Raw genomic sequence first — 17,826 nt, forward strand, 5'->3', positions numbered from 1 at the left:
ATAGGAGTGCTGACAGGCAGGATGGTGGTCTGGGAAGAAGGATCCCAGACTGGGTGTCCCATAGGACCAGGTTGTGACGATCCCACAGCCAACACTCATGCCCCAGCCAAACCCAAACCCAACAGCTCCCCAAAGCCCTCCATGTAAATAGCCTGTGCACTGCTAAGCAGATACCTCAGGAAACAATCTGATGGCTGTGAAGAAGATGCAGCCTCAACAGGGTTCCACAAGCCTTCTACAAGCAAAGTCTTCTTTGCTTGGGTGCCATCCAACCTGCATATAAATTGCATTAATATAGATTTCTGATATAGGATGATTCTTGTACTCTTTTATTACTTGTCTTTTAATGGGCAAAACACTTTTTTTTTTCTTTTTGAGCTTAGTTTTTTTGGTACAATGTAACTTTTATTTTAGATTCGGAAGTACGAGTGCAGGTTTATTTGTAATATTGTGTGATGCTGAGGTTTGGGGTATGATTGATTGCATCCACCACTTAAAGAAAAACTCATTTTTTTCTTAAAGAAAAACTCATTTATAGCCACATCCGAATCTATTCAGGAATTCCCAACCCACTCTCACTTCGGTTTCAGGGGCAACATAGAAAAGGCAATAGAAATGAGAGGCTGTGCACAGCGCGGGCTTCATAGGACCCAATAGTTAGTTTTTCAGCCTATGCCCTTTTCTGCTGAGCCCCCTCTAGAACTCCCCAGTGTCCATTATTGCCATCTTGATGTCCATGAACACCCATTGTTTAGCTTTCACTTATGAGTGAGAACATATGGTATTTGGTTTTTTGTTCCTGCATTAATTTGCTCAGGATAATGACTTCCAGCTGCATCTATGATGCTGCAAAGGGAATGATTTCTTTTCTTTCTTTTTTTTTTCTTTGAGATGGAGTTTCGCTCTTGTTGCCCAGGCTGGAGTGCAATGGCGGAATCTTGGCTCACTGCAACCTCCACCTCCCAAGTTCAAGCAACTCTCCTGCCTCAGCCTCCCAAGTAGCTGGGATTACAAGTGCCTGTCACCATGCCCAGCTAATTTTTGTATTTTTAGTAGAGATAGGGTTTCACCATGTTGGCCAGGCTGCTCTCGAACACCTGACCTCAGGTGATCCACCCACCTCGGCCTCCCAAAGTGCTGGGATTACAGGCATGAGCCACCATACCCAGCCTGTTTTTTGTTTTTTGTTGTTTTTTTTTTTTTTTTAGACAGAATCTCACTCTATCATCAGACTAGAGTGCAGTGGCACGATACTGGCTCACCACAACCTCTGACTCCTGGATTCAAGTGATTCTCCTGCCTCAGCCTCCTGAGTAGCTGGGATTATAGGCATGTGCCACCACGCCTGGCTAATTTTTACATTTTTTGTAGAGACAGGGTTTCACCATGTTGGCCAGGATGGTCTTGATCTCCTGACCTCGTGATCCGCCCACCTTGGCCTCCCAAAGTGCTGGGATTACAGGAATGAGCCACCGCACCCAGCCCACTCTGTGACTTTTAAGTGGTGTGTTTAAACCATTTACGTTCAAGGTTAATATTGACATGTGAGGTTTTCACCCTATCATGAAATCGTTAGCTGTGTTGTTTTTTTTTTCAGTACTTTCTATTGTATGGTTGTTTTATAGGGTCTGTGAGCTATGTACTTAAGTGTGTTTTTATGACAGCAGGTATCATTCTTTCATTTCCATGTTTAGAACTCCCTTAGGCATCTCTTGTAAGACTGATCTAGTGGTAATGAACTCTCTTGGCATTTGCTTCTCTAGAAAAAATGTTTTTATTTCTCCTTCACTCATGAAGCTTAGTTTGGCAGTATATAAATCTCTTGATTATGATTTATTTTCTTTAAGAATTCTGAAAATAGACCCCTCAATCTCTCCTGGCTTATAAAGTTTCTGCTGAGCAGTCTGCTGTTATCCTGACGGGCTAACTTTGTATGTGATCTGGCCTTTTTCTCTAGTGCCTCCAGGGCTTTTCTTTGACAGTGACAGTCTGGTGAATATATGCCTTGGTAATGTTCATTGTTTATATATCTCACAGGCGCTGTCTGGCTTCACTGTACTTAGATGTCTATCTAGCAAGATTTAATAAATTTTCTTGAATTATTTTCAAGAAATGAAATATGTTTTCCAGGTTCTTTTCTTTTTCTCTTTCTCTCTAGGGAATGCCAGTAATTTGCAGGTTTGGTCACTTTACAGAATCTCATATTTCTGACTTTCTTCACTTTTAAAAAATCCTTTTTCTTTATTTTTGTCTGACTGGATTGGTTCGAAAGACCAGTCTTCAAGCTCTGAAATTATGTTTTCTACTTTGTCCCGTCTATTGATAAAGCTTTCACTTGTATTTTGAAATTCCTTAAGTGAGTTTTTTTAATTCCAGAAGTTCTGATTGATTTCTTATTAAGATGTTTATCTCTTCCTTCATTTCCTGGATTGATTTAGAAGTTTCTTTTTGTTGATTTCAAGCTTGAATCTCATTGAGCTTCCTTGCAACCCAAGCTTTGAATTGTTTATTGTCATTTCTCAGTTTTCATTTTGGTAGGAAGCATTGCCAGAGAGCTAGTGTGATCCTTTGTTAGTGTCACTGCATTCAGATTTCTCATGGTGCCTGAATTCTTGCACGGGTCCTTCTTAGCTGGAGATGCTAGCACTTCTAATTTGTGTAATTATTTTTGTTTGGGTAGTACTTTTTCTTTTTCTTTCCTCTCCTGTATTATTATTATTATTATTTTCTTCTTTTCCTTTCCCTCCTCCCTAGGGGTGGACTGTAGAGCCTGCTAGGTAGGCTTTTTTGGCTTTGCTTCTGTAGCCCCATGCACTTCTGTCTGCAGGTTTTATACTGGGTGTGTGGTTTGACCTACAAGCCAGTAGATGGCGCCATGGGTAAGAGCTGGCTGTTGCCAGAGCTGCTGGCTACCTACTTGATCCTTGTTTATTGGGAGGAGCTCTCTGTGGCCTCAGGCAATGGGCTGATTTCCGGTGTGCACATTAATTGGAGCTCCCTCCTCAGCCCTAGGGATAGGGGGATTGGGGGCATAAGATGGGTGGAGCCAGATAGGGAAAATCCCCCAGTCTTGTCCAGCTCTCAGTCCAGGTTTGGGAAAATGCTGACAGCGTTTCCCTGTGTCTTTCCCTCGCAAAGTCTCCAAGTTTCTCCTCAAGTTAGCTCCAAGGCTTGGGAGAAACAATACTCTTCCTCTGGCCGGGTTGCTTGGATCTCCAGTGGAAGATGAGACGGAGGGGTGCTGTCTGTCTCTCTCACATACTGAGGCTTCACTCCACTCACTTTTATCAATTGAATGCTGTCATGAGGGCTGCTTGCCTGCCTTGTCCTCCCCAGGATCTGGGATGTCCTTTATAATTCCGGGGAATTGCCATTTTCTTTCTTGAATGAAAGCTCACAGAGTTGGTCTTTATGTACTTGCTTACTACTGCCAAATGACTGAGGCATGCTAAAAGCCTGTCATCTGCCATCTTGGAAAAAACATCCTTGCATCGTTAAGAGAAATGGCACTTGGTGTTTCTACATTGCTGAATTCACTTTGAAAATATATGTATATTTTTAAATCTACATTTATATGTGAGACTGGTGTAAAGTTATCTTTTCTTCTACTGTATTTGTGCAATTTTGGAATCAGTTATATTAATGTACTAAATGAGTTGGGAATTTTTCTTTTTTCCTATTATCCAAAAAAATTATAAAAGACATGAATTGTTGCTTTCTTATAGATTTAGTAAAAACCTCATTGTGGCCTTTTGTCTACAGGTTGTGAGATATTTTTACTGTAAATGTAATTTGCGTGTTTTTCACCTGTGAGGCAGAGGTTGCAGTGAGCCAAGATTGTGCCACTGCACTCCAGCCTGCGTAACACAGCAAGACCCTGTCTCAAAAAAAGAAAGAAAATCAACTTAAAATGCACTCCTTGAATATTTCTGAGTGTATTTTTATACCACGTATGTTCCTTGAACTAACTTCTTTTCTAGGAAGAACTGGAACTATGATTTGTGCCTTCCTTATTGCCTCCGAAATATTTTTAACTGCAGAGGTATTAAAGATGTTCTACAAACTTTGTCTTATGATAATTGAGTTTGCTAGTTCTGAAACATCACTGGTAGGACATTAAGATGATTATTTTAGTCATGATGCTTAGTAAAATTATAATTAGAGAAGCAGTTTTTAGAAACTCTGTTTTCGATACTTTCTTGTTTAACATGCACTAGTTAGTAGCTGACTTAAGAATCCCTTTGGGCTGGGACTAGAGTGAGGTCAATGAGGTGCAAAATTTAAGGGAATGCTAAAAATTGCAATAGTTAAAATAATTTCAATGCAATATTTTAACAACAAAAATTAATGCAAAAAATCTATGATGTATACAATATCAACATTTTAAATAAAGACAAGACCTGATGGGGAAGGATGAAGGTGAGGGGAGTAAAGCCATGTTATACAGATGAAAAAAATTCAGTAATCAAGATGCTTCCCTCACTTCACGTGGCTCTGCTCTTACTCCTGCCAGTACCATGACTTCTTCCTTCCTCATGAGGATAGTATCAAGCTTAATTAGATAACTCCAGCCTTGACCATCCTCACAACTCTTAAGTAGATAAAAAGCAACATTTCACAACTCAAAACAAAGCCTCTCCTGAATGTAAATGTCTTTGCTTAGTCAATACATGTGGAGTCTGTGATCTCTAGAAATTTCTGATAACACAAGGTGGGCTGTTTCCACTTCAAGCAGAGTTCTCAGTCATTTTCTTTTCCGCCATTTTCTTGCTGAATTGCTGCCATTTCCAGCAGCTCTGCTGGAGTTGTTTGGCCTACAGTCTCGGGAAGAGGTGGTGGTTATGCGCAATGCCCAGCACTCCAATTCCACCACGTTTGGTTTCTCTAATTTGAGGTACACAGATTTTGAAAATGGATGTTCTAGGATAGTGTTTTTCAAGCTATGGATCATGATTTATCAGTGAGTTGTAAAATAAAGTTACTGGGTTGTAACTGACATCTTTTAAAAATAAAATGGAATAGAGCAGAATAGAAAATATAAAAAGGTTTAAATATTGGTGTGTGTCTGTGTTTCTCCTAGGTTTATTAGTGTGGATTGCAGCTTAAAAAACAAACGGTTTGAAAGTCATTGACAGCTATTGATCCAGAGCCCTAGACTGAGATCCAGGGACCTGTATTCCTGGCCTGAGCTGCTTCTAACTGGCTGCAGCATCTCCAGGGCGGATTGCTTGGTTTTCTTTTGGTCTCAGTGTTGTCATTTGTAATATGGAAAGAAGGGTTGGACCAGATGCTTCCTAAGGTCTTTCTAGCTCTAAAATTTTCTGAATTTGTGAATCCTTGAATGAGAGAAGTCCTAATTTTGTTATTTTGGATAGCCTCTGCCCGAAGATCACTGCGGCTGGACACGGGTGGCTCACGTCTTTAATCCCAGCACTTGGAAAGCTGAGGCAGGCGGATCTCTTGAGGTCAGGAGTTTGAGAGAAGCCTGGCCAACATGGTGAAACCTCTATCTCTACTAAAAATACAAAAAATTAGCTGGGCATGGTGGTACACACCTGTAGTCCCAGCTACTCAGAAGGCTGAGGCAGTAGAATCACTTGAACCCAGGAGGCAGAGGTTGCAGTGAGCTTAGATCCTGCCACTGTACTCCAGTCTGGGTCACAGAGCAAGACTCTACCAAAAAACAAACAAACAAACAAATCACTGACTTTAGGAAAGAAGGTGGGTGTAGAAACACTAAGGGTACCTAATATAGGAAAGGAACATGTGCAGATGAACCATGGCTGTATTGTACCCTTTTTGTTCGTTTGTTTTTGTAGGAAAGCCTGTATTATTTTGGAGAAAGGTGAACAGATAAAACCAACAGCAATAAATTTCAGGGAGTAGAAACTCCTTCTCAGGTAAGTTTTCTTTTTAAAAATGGAAGTTTTTTTTTTTAGGGGAGTGGGTTAAGGTTGCCACCTGTTACTTGGTTTCATTTTAGACTCTTCTCCTTTGGTGATCAGGTAGCAGCAGTTGGGTGCCCTGCAACAGGCCTTGGTCCCTTCCTGAGTCTGAGGGTCATGCTTCAGGTGCAGCCCACATGTTGGGGACTCTGTCTTCTCCCCAGAGAATCTTGCTTTCTATTCTATACTGGTTATTGTTTATGGAGCTCAGGAGTTGATTATTTTCCCAAAGTAGGAAGGTCCAGTACCCAAGGCTCCAGGACCCTGAAGTTTATCTAAAATCATCAGCCTTTGATTTCAATGTTAAAAAAGATCCAAGTCCTTCACAAACCCTTATTAGGGCAATTCAACCCTTGCAAAACATCACAAAGTCTGTTTTTGAATGACTCCTGGAGGGGGGTTGTGTGTGTGTGTGTCTTTTCTGTGTGTTGTCAGGGAGGTGTATTTTAAAAGAGAAAATAAAAGGGGAAATAAACTTTTCAAAACCCCTTCTGTATATCAGACAGTATTGCACTTTCACATATCTCATTTAATACCCATAACACCCATAGGAAATATACACTGTTATTCTGATTCTTCTTTTAGAAATATTTTGTTATGGAAAATTTTAATCATATACAAAAGCAGAGAATCATACAATATATCCTCACATAGTCATCACATTGCTGCAACAGTCATTTCAGCCTGCAGCCAGCCATGTTTCATCCATTCTTTTCCCACTCCACTCAAACCCCCCAACCCCACTCTCCACTCTTGCTTTCCCTAAATCTGGGTTAATTTTAAAGGAAATTTCAGTCATCAGATCATTTTATCCCACAAGCATTTTAGTATGACATTTAAGTACTCTTAAAACAACAACAAAAAACCTTAACACTTTTTATCATATCTAAAAATATTATACCTTAAAAATCCTTAAAATCAAATTTGTAGTCCATGGTTGTTTCCAAAATTGTCTTAAAATCTTTGAAAATGTAGTTTGTTTAATCAGAATTCAAACAAAGTCCACATATTTCATTTGGTTGCTGTGTCTCCTAAGTCTCTTTTAAGAATCTAAGTTCATAAATTTCTCACCATTTTTTATTACTTGTAATTGTTTATTGCAGAAACCAGGATGTTTATCCTATAGCACTTACAACGTTCTAGACTTTGCTGAACTATTCTAAGAGTTGTCTATTCACTATCTCATTTAATATTCTCCGTAACCCTTTGAGTAGGTCCTACTATGATTTTCATCTTATAAATTAGAAAATTGCGGTTCAGAGAACGTAACTGTTGAACCAAGGACTGAAATCTCGATGTCAGTCTCTGAAGCCCGTGCTGTGCACAGCCTCTCATTTCTATTGCCTTTTCTATGTTGCCCCTGAAACCGAAGTGAGAGTGGGTTGGGAATTCCTGAATAGATTCGGAGATGGCTGTAAATGAGTTTTTCTTTAAGTGGTGGAAGCTGAGTGAGTACTCTTGGCCCTATGAGAAGAACACTCTAACTACTGGCCCCAAACCTTGAGTTTGGGCCAGGAGAACTCAGCCTTATCCACTGATACTTTCCTCCCACACCCAAGCCCCAAACAAAACAAAACAAAACAAAGATAGTCATAGACCCTAAGCTAAAAGTAATAGGTGAATTTACTGAAGTGCAGCCCTAATCCTGCCATTTCCATGCTCAAAATCCATACTATGTCCCCACTGCCAATGGCAATAAACTAAATGTTTCAACCTGTCACTTGGGAGCCGCAGTTTGACTTTTCCAACCTTTTCTTCCGCTGTGTGCATGCACACATCCCACACGCCACACATTTAGACTGTGTGCTGTTTCCCAGCCTATGGCCACTTGATACCCTCATGCCATTGCTTGTGCCCCTTTTCCTAGAGTCCCTTTCCCTTCTCAGCCTAAAGTCGTCTCTTGCTTTTTCAATTCTTAAAGCCCTTTGTGTTTCTTTTATGGACTACGTCACTTTGCGTTATTCTCTAGTTATTTGAAGTGGTGACTTCTGTATCCCCTTTAAAGGCAAAGCCCATGGCTTACCCATCTTTTCACCCTTTTCTCATAATATCTTCTTTTTTTGTAGTGAGTGCCTCCTATGTGTTGGTTGTATTAATTTCTTTTTTTTTTTTTTTTTTTTTTGAGACGGAGTCTCGCTCTGCCGCCCAGGCTGGAGTGCAGTGGCCGGATCTCAGCTCACTGCAAGCTCCGCCTCCCGGGTTTACGCCATTCTCCTGCCTCAGCCTCCCGAGTAGCTGGGACTACAGGCGCCCGCCACCTCGCCCGGCTAGTTTTTTGTATTTTTTAGTAGAGACGGGGTTTCACCGTGTTAGCCAGGATGGTCTCGATCTCTTGACCTCGTGATCCGCCCGTCTCGGCCTCCCAAAGTGCTGGGATTACAGGCTTGAGCCACCGCGCCCGGCCAGGTTGTATTAATTTCTACTACAAGTCCACGTTGTCTTAAGTTGTAGGAGAAGGAAGCATGGGAGTACAAGCAGCTTGAGGTCCCTGGTGGTTTACAGCCCTTAGGGAGAGGTGGAGAATCTAGTGGCAGAAGCTAAGGGGATGCTAAATGGAGCTCCTTCAACAACTCTCCCCACACATCTCCCCATCCCCATCTCTTCTGCAGTCCTGCACAGTTTCCCTAACGTTAGTCCAGAACTAGCACAGCAAAGGTTGCAACTGAATCTCTTCTGATTCACTGAAAAAGCAACACAGGGACTCAGCTGCACGTTTGAGAGCTGTGTTGGCAAGACCTCAGGACAGAGTGGCCTCTGTGTCTGCTGGTGAGTCTCAGACACCATTGCATTCTGATCCTGCATTTGTTGGAACCGAACTGTCGATTCCCTCCTGGGCAGGGGTCGCCGCGAAGGATCACCGACACGAGATTCACAGCAGAGAGTTATTTATTACTAGCGCGCTAGGGTCCCAAGCTCTAAGTTGGCCCTGGAACCCCGACTGCTTGTTACAGGCTGTTTATATAGGCAAACACAAGTTCAAACACAGCTTATGGCGCGAAATTTAAACAAAGCTTAAGGCGCAAAATCATTGAGTCTAGCTATGGCCTGAGCAAGGTGTCTTATGCTAATTGGTTAGAGCAGGACCTTATGAGGTTTTTTTCCTGGAGTTGTTGATTCCGGGAACTTTGAGGCAGGGTGGGACCCCCAGAATTGGCAGGGTGGGATCCCATGAGGTTGTTTCCCGGAATTGGCAGGGTGGGACCTTATCAGGGTGGGTCCTTATCGAGGCAGGGTGGGACCCTATCCAGAGCCACCTGGTGTTAATTTTTTCTATATGAGGCCTAGTTTCTAAGTTTTATGAGGCCTAGTTTCATTTCCTCCTCTTTTTGTGTCAGAGGCTCAATCTTGAGCCTCTTTTTCAGTCCTGAGGGTCTGGTATTGTTGGGTCAGAACCATAGCATGTACTATGTTTAATTTATTTTTAATAAGGGTGAGTAAGTGGTTGAGTATGCATGGCCCGAAAGGCAGGATGAGCGTGAGCAGGATGAGGGGTCTTAAGATGGTGGAGATTAGGGTGCTAAGCCAAGGGGATTGGTTGTACTAATTTTTAAACTAACTTTGTTGAGATTTTTTCTCTTTTTTTTTTCTTGTCTAATCTTTCTCTTAGTTTTGCCATAGAATCTTTAACTATTCTTGAATGATCTGCATAAAAACAACATTGCTCTTTCAGGGCTGCACAGAGCCCGCCCTCTTTCAGAAAGACAATTTCTAGTCCTTGTCGGTTTTGTAATATAATTTCAGACAGAGAAGTCAAGGACTCTTTAAGTTTTGTGATAGATTGTTCTATGGCTCTAAGGTCTTTATCTATGGCTACTTTAAGTTGTTGCAGATGATGGTTACCATGCACTAGGGCTGCTGTCCCGGTCTTAACTTTAGCCGCTACCTTAATTCTTAACATGTCGGTGGGGGTGAGGGAGATTAAGGGCGGGGAAGTGCTTTGAGGAGCTTTTAGTTGGGGCTTCTCCGATATGGAAACCGGGGGCTTCCTAGCTTCTAATAAAACCTGGTTTGGCCTTACTGCAACAGGGGCAGTGTCTGGATTGACTAATAGTCTGATTTGGAGGGGAATTTTAGGCGGGTTGTGCTGGTATAAATAGAGACCTTATATTAACCTTGTTGTTATCTATCTGTTATTAGATTTTGCCGCATCTTCAAACTTGATGCGAACCAGGTTGCAATTTTCCGAATATCGGGTTGTGGTACAGGACTGGACAAAGGACATGGTTATATACTAAGGTTTTGTGGCCTATTTTTACTTTCTATTATTAGTAGTTACACAGGACCAGCTTTTGCAATACAAATGAGTCAGATTTTCATAAGTTTTTCTTATTTGTCCTGTCCTGAATCCGGGACAGGCATAAAACCTGTTCTGGCTGATGGACACCTTTCTAGCCTGTCCTTTTCATTCTTGTCTATCCTGAGGAGTCCTTAATAGGACTCCTGTGGGACCAGTAAACCGGGGGCCTGTGTTTTTTATCTTTTCTGCTATATATATATATATATATATTTTTTTTTTTTAGGTTGAAATAGAGGTCTGGAAACTAAGTCTTTATAGGAGTATTCTCGGAGGTCTTATTTAAGACCTCTTGATTATTAAAACTAATTATCTGTCAGGTTAGGCTAAATGGCCGGTGGGGGGGTTAGCGTCAAAAACTACACTAGAGACGGCGCAGGGAAGAAGGGCAAACAATAAGCAAGGAGTTAGATACGAGAGAGTCTTACCTTGAGCGGGTCCGCGGAGCGTCGGAGTTTCCATGTCTTAAGTGGTGTTGGTCCGGACGTCTCTGGAGCAGCCTTGGCGTGGGATGCGTGGATCTAAGTGGAGATTCCGTCAACCTTTATGGCTGTGGGCGTGGTCAGGAGAATAATGTAGGGTCCTTTCTACCAAGGCTCTAGTCCTTGAGTGCGGTGCCGTCTAACGTAGACAGAGTTTCCCACCTGGAAGGGGTGACTGGTCTGTGGATGTCCTGGTTGGTACAGTTCTGCCAAGGGGGCCTAGATTTGGGCCTGTACTGCTTGGAGTCCTTTTAGCCGGGCCTGTAGGTCAGTCTTAGGATCGGAGGGGGAGAAGGAGTTAAGTAAGGTTGACAAAGGGGGAGGTCCTCCGTAGAGGATTTCATATGGAGTGAGCCTAAAACGGTTAGGTGTATTCCGGGCCTTTAACAGAGCTAAGGATAGGAGGCGTCTCCAATCTTTTAAACCAGTCTCTAAGGTCAATTTAGTAAGGGTCTCTTTTATTGTTTTATTTATTTTTTTACCTGTCCTGAGCTCTGGGGTCTATAGGCACAATGTAATTTCCAATTTATCCCCAATATCCTGGCGAGCCCCTGACTTACCTGAGAAACGAAGGCCGGCCTGTTATCTGACTTAATTACCTTGGGAAGTCCGAATCTAGGAAAGATTTTTTTCAAAATTTTCTTGGCTACTATGTGTGCCGTTTCTTGCCGGGTGGGGTAGGCTTCTACCCATCCTGAAAAGGTATCTACAAACACCAGTAAGTACTTATATCCAGCATAGTGAGGTTTTACTTCAGTGAAGTCTATTTCCCAATAGACTCCTGGGCGGTTACCACGAGTTCGTTTCCTTTCTGGCACTCGGGTAGCCCCAGCGTTTACCTGCTGACAGACCTTACAGGCAGATGTCACTTGTTCTACGAGGGTACTTGCCTTTGGGATTAGAAAGTCAGTTTTTTTCAATCAGTAATTTTAGCTTTCGATTACTCAAGTGTGTCCAGGCATGCATCTGCTGGATCATTGCTAGGGCCTCCTTGGTCAGCATTGGGGGTTCGTCAGTGCTGCCAGCAGTTATGCCCCCCGGGATTTTTCTCTTGGCCCAGCCGTGGGGGCTGAGCTTTCTTAGGGACCCCTTCTGGGGATCCGGCAGGTGACACAGGGCGGCTGGGCTGGGGGGTACCCCCAGGACTGGGCTCTGTGCCTTTTTGCAGGGAACCTTCTGAATGGAAACTCTGGTTGCTGTTCTCATCATTGAGATCCAGCAGGATGAGAGGGCCACCCCCTCGGGGACTGGCGCCCCTGCCCCGACGTTCCTGGCCACGGGATCTCTTTGCCCCGCCACCTGCCCACCTTCGCTCTTCCTCCTGGGGGTCCACCACTGGCACTCACTTGAAGATACGAAGGGAAGTGTCGCCTACAGTCACTCATTGCTTCTTCCATCTCCGGATCTTCTCGATGGTCGCCATTACCTTCTTGATGTCATCTTTGGCCCGGCTCCGGGTCTCGGCCCGTACGGTCTGGCCGGCCATGCTGGCGGGGCTGGGGCCGGAGCCGAGCCCGCAGCGGGGCCGCCTCCTGTCCGGCGGGCTCAAGCTTGGCGCCAGGCCCGGGCGCTGCGCTCTCGGCCTGCCGTCCCCCCGGGAGTTGGCTGCGCCCTCTTTCATCTTTAACGCTTCCGCGAGTCCCCTGTTCTTTGCAGTAGGCACACTGGTCTTTTTCCACTTTTGGCCGCCTCCGCTTCTCTCCCTTTCTCCCTGGTCCTTTCTCTCTCACAACTGCCGCCAGGATTTTTGTTAAATGCTTATCCTTTACTCGGTTCTTACAATCCTCTCGCTCTATCTGTTCCTTTGCTAACCTGGCTTCCCTTTCCTCAGGGGTTTCTTTCTTATCTTGGCCAAATTTGTGGGGCGTTTTCCTGCCCCTTTGAGACCCGCCAACAGAGCCTGGCGATAGATTTGGAGACTTTCCCTACCTGGTGCCGTTTCATAGTCCTAGTCCGGGCGGGGGAGGGGAAATCCCTCATCTATTTTATTGGGAAGTTGGGTTGGGAGGCCTCCTGGTCTTGGCACATTTTTCCGGGCCTCCAAGAGGACCCGCTGCCTTTTTCAGTGGTTAAGAGGACCTGCAGGAGTTGCTGGCAATTATCCTAGGTGGGCTGGTGGGTGAGGAGAATGGATTCTATTAACGAGGTTAGGGCCTGAGGGTCTTGGGAAAAGGAAGGGTTATAGGTCTTCCAGTTATAGAGGTCAGAGGCAGAGAAGGGCCAGTACTGGACCGTGACAGTACGGAGGGGAAAAAGGGAGGATTGCTAAGTGGAAGGGCCTTCTGGGTCCTCAGTCCGCCACAAGTGGAGACGAGGAGGTGTCGGCGGCGGCGTCCGAGGGGTGAGTTTGGGCGGGGCTGGAGAAGGAGACGGGGTGGAGGGAGGGGCCGAGGGAGAAGTTGGAGAAAGGGTAGGGGCCGAGGCGGTAGAGGAGAGAGCTGGGGACAAGACAGGGGGCAAGGGTGAAGCGTAAGGTGGAGGTCCCAGAAGGGGGTTCTGAGGTGGAGGAGGCAGGGGGTCGAGAAGGAGGAGGTCCCTCTGGGGTTCATCTGGGAGGACTGGCTTATGCGGGTCCGGATTCCGATTCTTTGGGGCTTCTAAGGCAAGGAGGGTAGATTGGGATGGGGAAGGGGAATGGAGGAAGGGTTTCACCCAAGAGGGAGGGTTTCGGACCAGATCCTTCCAAGTAATTATGTAGGCCACCTGGTCTGGGTGTCCGTGTGGCCCAGGATTCATCGCTGTTGCTTTAACCTGTAAGATAATTGGGAGGTCAAATGTTCCGTCCCAGGGCCACCCAACATGGAGGGTAGGCCACTCGGACGAGCAGAATTTTCGCCATCGTCCTTTACGGACTTCTATGGAGAGGTTGTGGGCTCGAGCCCAAACGTCAGGGAAGTGAGTCAGGGTCAGAGACAAAGGAGTCGTCAACGTCTGTCCTATTTCATCCACGTATAACAAGGACAAAACGAAAGTAACAAAAACAAAGACCAGACAAGTAAGGAGAAGCCGCGCGGCCAGAGAGTGGCGCCACAAGATCACAAAATATTCAGATGGCAGGGGCGACCTGCCTACAGATTTGAGGAGGCTGACTGAGTCATTAGCCTTCTCCCAGACTACCGCCAGGGCGTCCCCCGGGGCGTGAGTGGGAAGGTGCCGGACACGTCTGTCCCCCTTCCCCACTTAATTCAGAAGGAGTACTCCCCAGAGTTCAGAGTTAGCCGGCAAGACAGACAGAACAAAACGAAAGTACCTGGTAGGTCCGTTCAGTCAGCAGTCCATGGCCCGGGCCAGATGGGTCTCCGCCGGATGGGTCGGGGGTCCTCGGACGACCCCACTTCCCGGCCAACGCACCAAATGTTGGAACCGAACTGTCGATTCCCTCCTGGGCAGGGGTCGCTGCGAAGGATCACCGACACGAGATTCACAGCAGAGAGTTATTTATTACTAGCGCGCTAGGGTCCCAAGCTCTAAGTTGGCCCTGGGACCCCGACTGCTTGTTACAGGCTGTTTATATAGGCAAACACAAGTTCAAACACAGCTTATGGCGCGAAATTTAAACAAAGCTTAAGGCGCAAAATCATTGAGTCTAGCTATGGCCTGAGCAAGGTGTCTTATGCTAATTGGTTAGAGCAGGACCTTATGAGGTTTTTTTCCTGGAGTTGTTGATTCCGGGAACTTTGAGGCAGGGTGGGACCCCCAGAATTGGCAGGGTGGGATCCCATGAGGTTGTTTCCCGGAATTGGCAGGGTGGGACCTTATCAGGGTGGGTCCTTATCGAGGCAGGGTGGGACCCTATCCAGAGCCACCTGGTGTTAATTTTTTCTATATGAGGCCTAGTTTCTAAGTTTTATGAGGCCTAGTTTCACATTGTGGGCCATTCTACTGACTGCATCTACTCCTAAGTTAAGAACTTTCATGAGCCTTCCTCATGAATGGCCCTTCCTAAAGGAAAGTATGGCAGTTAGTTACCTTAATGAACACCGGTGGGTTAGTTACTTTAATGAACATTTCCCAATGGCTAAGGAACAGTCTGTGAACTTATGAGTTTTGTTTTGTTTTTAATTTTTGAGACAGCGTCTAGCTCTGTCGCCCAGACTGGAGTGCAGTGGTGCAATCTCAGCTCACTGCAACCTCGACCTCTTGCCTTCACATGGTTCTCCTGCCTCGGCTTCCCGAGTGGCTGGGATTATAGGTGCCCATCACCACATGTGGCCTATTTTTGTACTTTTAGTAAAGACAGGGTTTCACCCTGTTGGCGAGGCTGGTCTCAATCTCCTGATGCCAGGTGATCTGCCCACCTTGGCCTCCCAAAGTGCTGAGATTACAGGCGGGAGCCGCCATGATGGCCAACTTTTGGATTCTGAACCAGTTGATTCAGGACCAGAGCTCTTCAATGCCTTGAAGAAAGATTCAGGGGAGAGCCATTGTGAACAGCTTGCCCCGGGGAAAGGACAAGGCTAAGAGAATTCCAGGGCTTCCTTGTGAAAACAGAACTGAGGAAATGCAAAGTGAAGAAATTCTAGCTGTCAGGAACCAAAGAAGAATGACAGGAAGCCTGCTTGAGGTATGGAGGTATCCTCTGGAGTTTTCACTTATACCATATTCTCTCATGCCCAGGAAGCTGCTCTTTGCCAAACCACAAGCCTTCCTCCAACTCAGTCACAGCTAAGCTTCTCTCTGGACACTGATGATGCTGTAACTGTTTTGTTGTGCTTCTGATTAGTTGCCGTCTCAACCTTAAGCAGCCTATAAACAGGACCTGGCTGCATCCTTGTTACTTCCCCATTGCTCTGAATTCAGTATTTTTCCCTCAAGGTAGATAGTTGTGAGGCAGCATCCCGAAAAACGCCTGGTTATATAATGGCATCCAGTAAATGTTTTCTTAATTACTTACCTCCCTTAACAAGCTTTATCCGAAAAAAAAAAAAAAAAAAAAAGAATGCAGACTTTAGACTTTTCAATCTCCACTTAAAGTAAGGTTTCTGTTGCTTTTCAGAATAGATATGTTGGATATTTTGCACAAGTGAAACATCTCTACAACTGGAATCTCCCTCCAAGACGGATAGTCTTTATAAAAAGATTCATTATTTATTCGATTCGTGGTAAGTGCTTTACGTATAAATGAAGAATTGGGCAGGAGGGCCAATGTTCCCACTCTGGGAGGGTTTTGCTCATAGTTGTATATGCAAATGATCCTGACTCATACCTGTCTTTTTACATGTCCTCACACATGAACTCCTCCTGCAATTGCCCATTGATTGCCAGCCCTTAGATGTTCTTCACTTTTTCTTTTCCATCCCCAATTTGGGGGACTTCATCCCCTTCCCATCTCTCCCGTTCTCATTGCTCCTCTGGTCTCAAACCACGGTGGACTTTTCAGGGCGGAGTGAGCCTCTGATGAGGGAGGAGGAGGACCATGTACCCTCAAGACTGTTTATTTCTCAAACCACCTGTAGTTCAGAGTTTGCCTTGGTGAAGGTGTCTCCAGATCGTATCATTTTCTCACCTTCTTTTACAGGCATATTTTTTTTTCTCATCACCTTGGGCTCTCCCTTTCCCCTCTCTCCTCATCTGTAACCCTCTCACTGACAGCTTACACTCAGGGGAGGTGGGAAAGCAGGATGTGTCTGCGTGGAAGGGATGGGGCCTCACCACTCCCGCTGCCAGAGAGGTAGCAGGGAGGCTATGCTTCGGAACCCCTGAGGCAAACCTCTGCTAGCAGCCAGCTTGTGGACCTGAGATGGTGCCAGTGCTGGGTGCTATAGGTGCCATGGTGCCAGGATGCTGGTGTCCACACAGACAGCCTAGGATTTTTAGCCTTTTGAGTTTAGTTCTACATTTCACTGATTTCTGGTCGACATCAATAGAAAGAAGTTCTACAAATGGAATGGGAAAGAGGGAACTGAGGCAAGATACTGTGATTTCTAATGACAAATGAATATCATGGTGTTAGTGAAAACAAAATTAAATGAAAACAAACAGCATATGAGATGATCTATCAAAGATAATACACTAATTTATTAAAATATTTGTTTTAATTTTCTACCTTCAGTTTTGTACATATTTGAATTAAAATTAATGTAGAGTTGAGAGGCAAGCAATACAAAAATTAATTGGCTGAGAAACCAAGTCTTTGAGGAAACGCTAAGGGAAGTGGGTCATTTGAATTGAAAAAAAGGAACAAAAAAGCCTTTGTCTGTAAATATACACTGAACACCACGGGAATTTTTGGATCTAACTATCCTATATTTTTATAGAGATTGCATCAGGAACTGGCCTTAAAGTAGGGCTAAAGTAGTTAAACTACAGTATTTATTATTAAGAATCATTCTGATTAGAAGTCTGAAGAAAGCAACACATTAGCAAGAAAGGTTGCAAGTCACCTTCCCTGAATTTTCTTTTTCTTTTTCTTTTATTTTTTTGGAGACAGAGTCTTGTTCTGTCGCCCAGGCTGGAGTGCAGTGGTGTGATCTCAGCTCACTGCAACCTCTTCTTCCCAGGTTCAAGTAATTCTCCTGTCTCTGCCTCCTGAGTAGCTAGGATTACAGGCATGTGTCACCACGCCTGGCTAATGTTTGTATTTTTAATAGAGATGGGGTTTCACCATCTTGGCCAGACTGGTTTAGAACTCCTGACCTCAAGTAATCCATCCACCTTGACCTCCCAAAGTGCTAGGATTATAGGCGTGAGCCACCATGCCCATCTTACCTTCCCTAAATATTTTTTCTGGAAAGATAAAGTGATGGGATTCTAAGTCTTTGAAGCTGAACTCTATGTATTTTTTTCTCTTCTCTAGTCTTATAAAATCTGCTTTAGGAGACAGAACTTGGCTTGAAACCTTGTCTTTCAAAGACAAAATCCATGCAAGACCAAATAAGTAACTACTGATACATTGTTAGCTTGGATAATTTTTTCTCTTTTTAATCCATGATGTTAATTAGTGAGACATATTGATCTTCACGCTAACCAACCTACCTTTTTAATTTCATTTAGGTGTTGGAACAGGCGATGTGTGTGATCTAAAAGTCCAAACAGTAATGGAGAAAAAGGTTGTCTTTTTCCAGTACTTCATTAGGAAATTGTTCGGTAAGAGAAAACACGTGAA

General features: G+C 44.5%; 2 pseudogenes; one reads left to right on the forward strand and one right to left on the reverse strand.

Moving 5' to 3' along the window:
* LOC114670397 (phosphatidylinositol 3,4,5-trisphosphate 3-phosphatase TPTE2-like) overlaps positions 1–17,826 on the forward strand; it is a 314,879-nt pseudogene that overhangs the window by 289,577 nt on the left and 7,476 nt on the right.
* Positions 11,278–12,207, reverse strand: LOC144331577 (B-cell CLL/lymphoma 7 protein family member C pseudogene; annotated as a pseudogene).

Source organism: Macaca mulatta, chromosome 10, assembly GCF_049350105.2.
Source record: "Macaca mulatta isolate MMU2019108-1 chromosome 10, T2T-MMU8v2.0, whole genome shotgun sequence".
NCBI lineage: Eukaryota > Metazoa > Chordata > Mammalia > Primates > Cercopithecidae > Macaca > Macaca mulatta.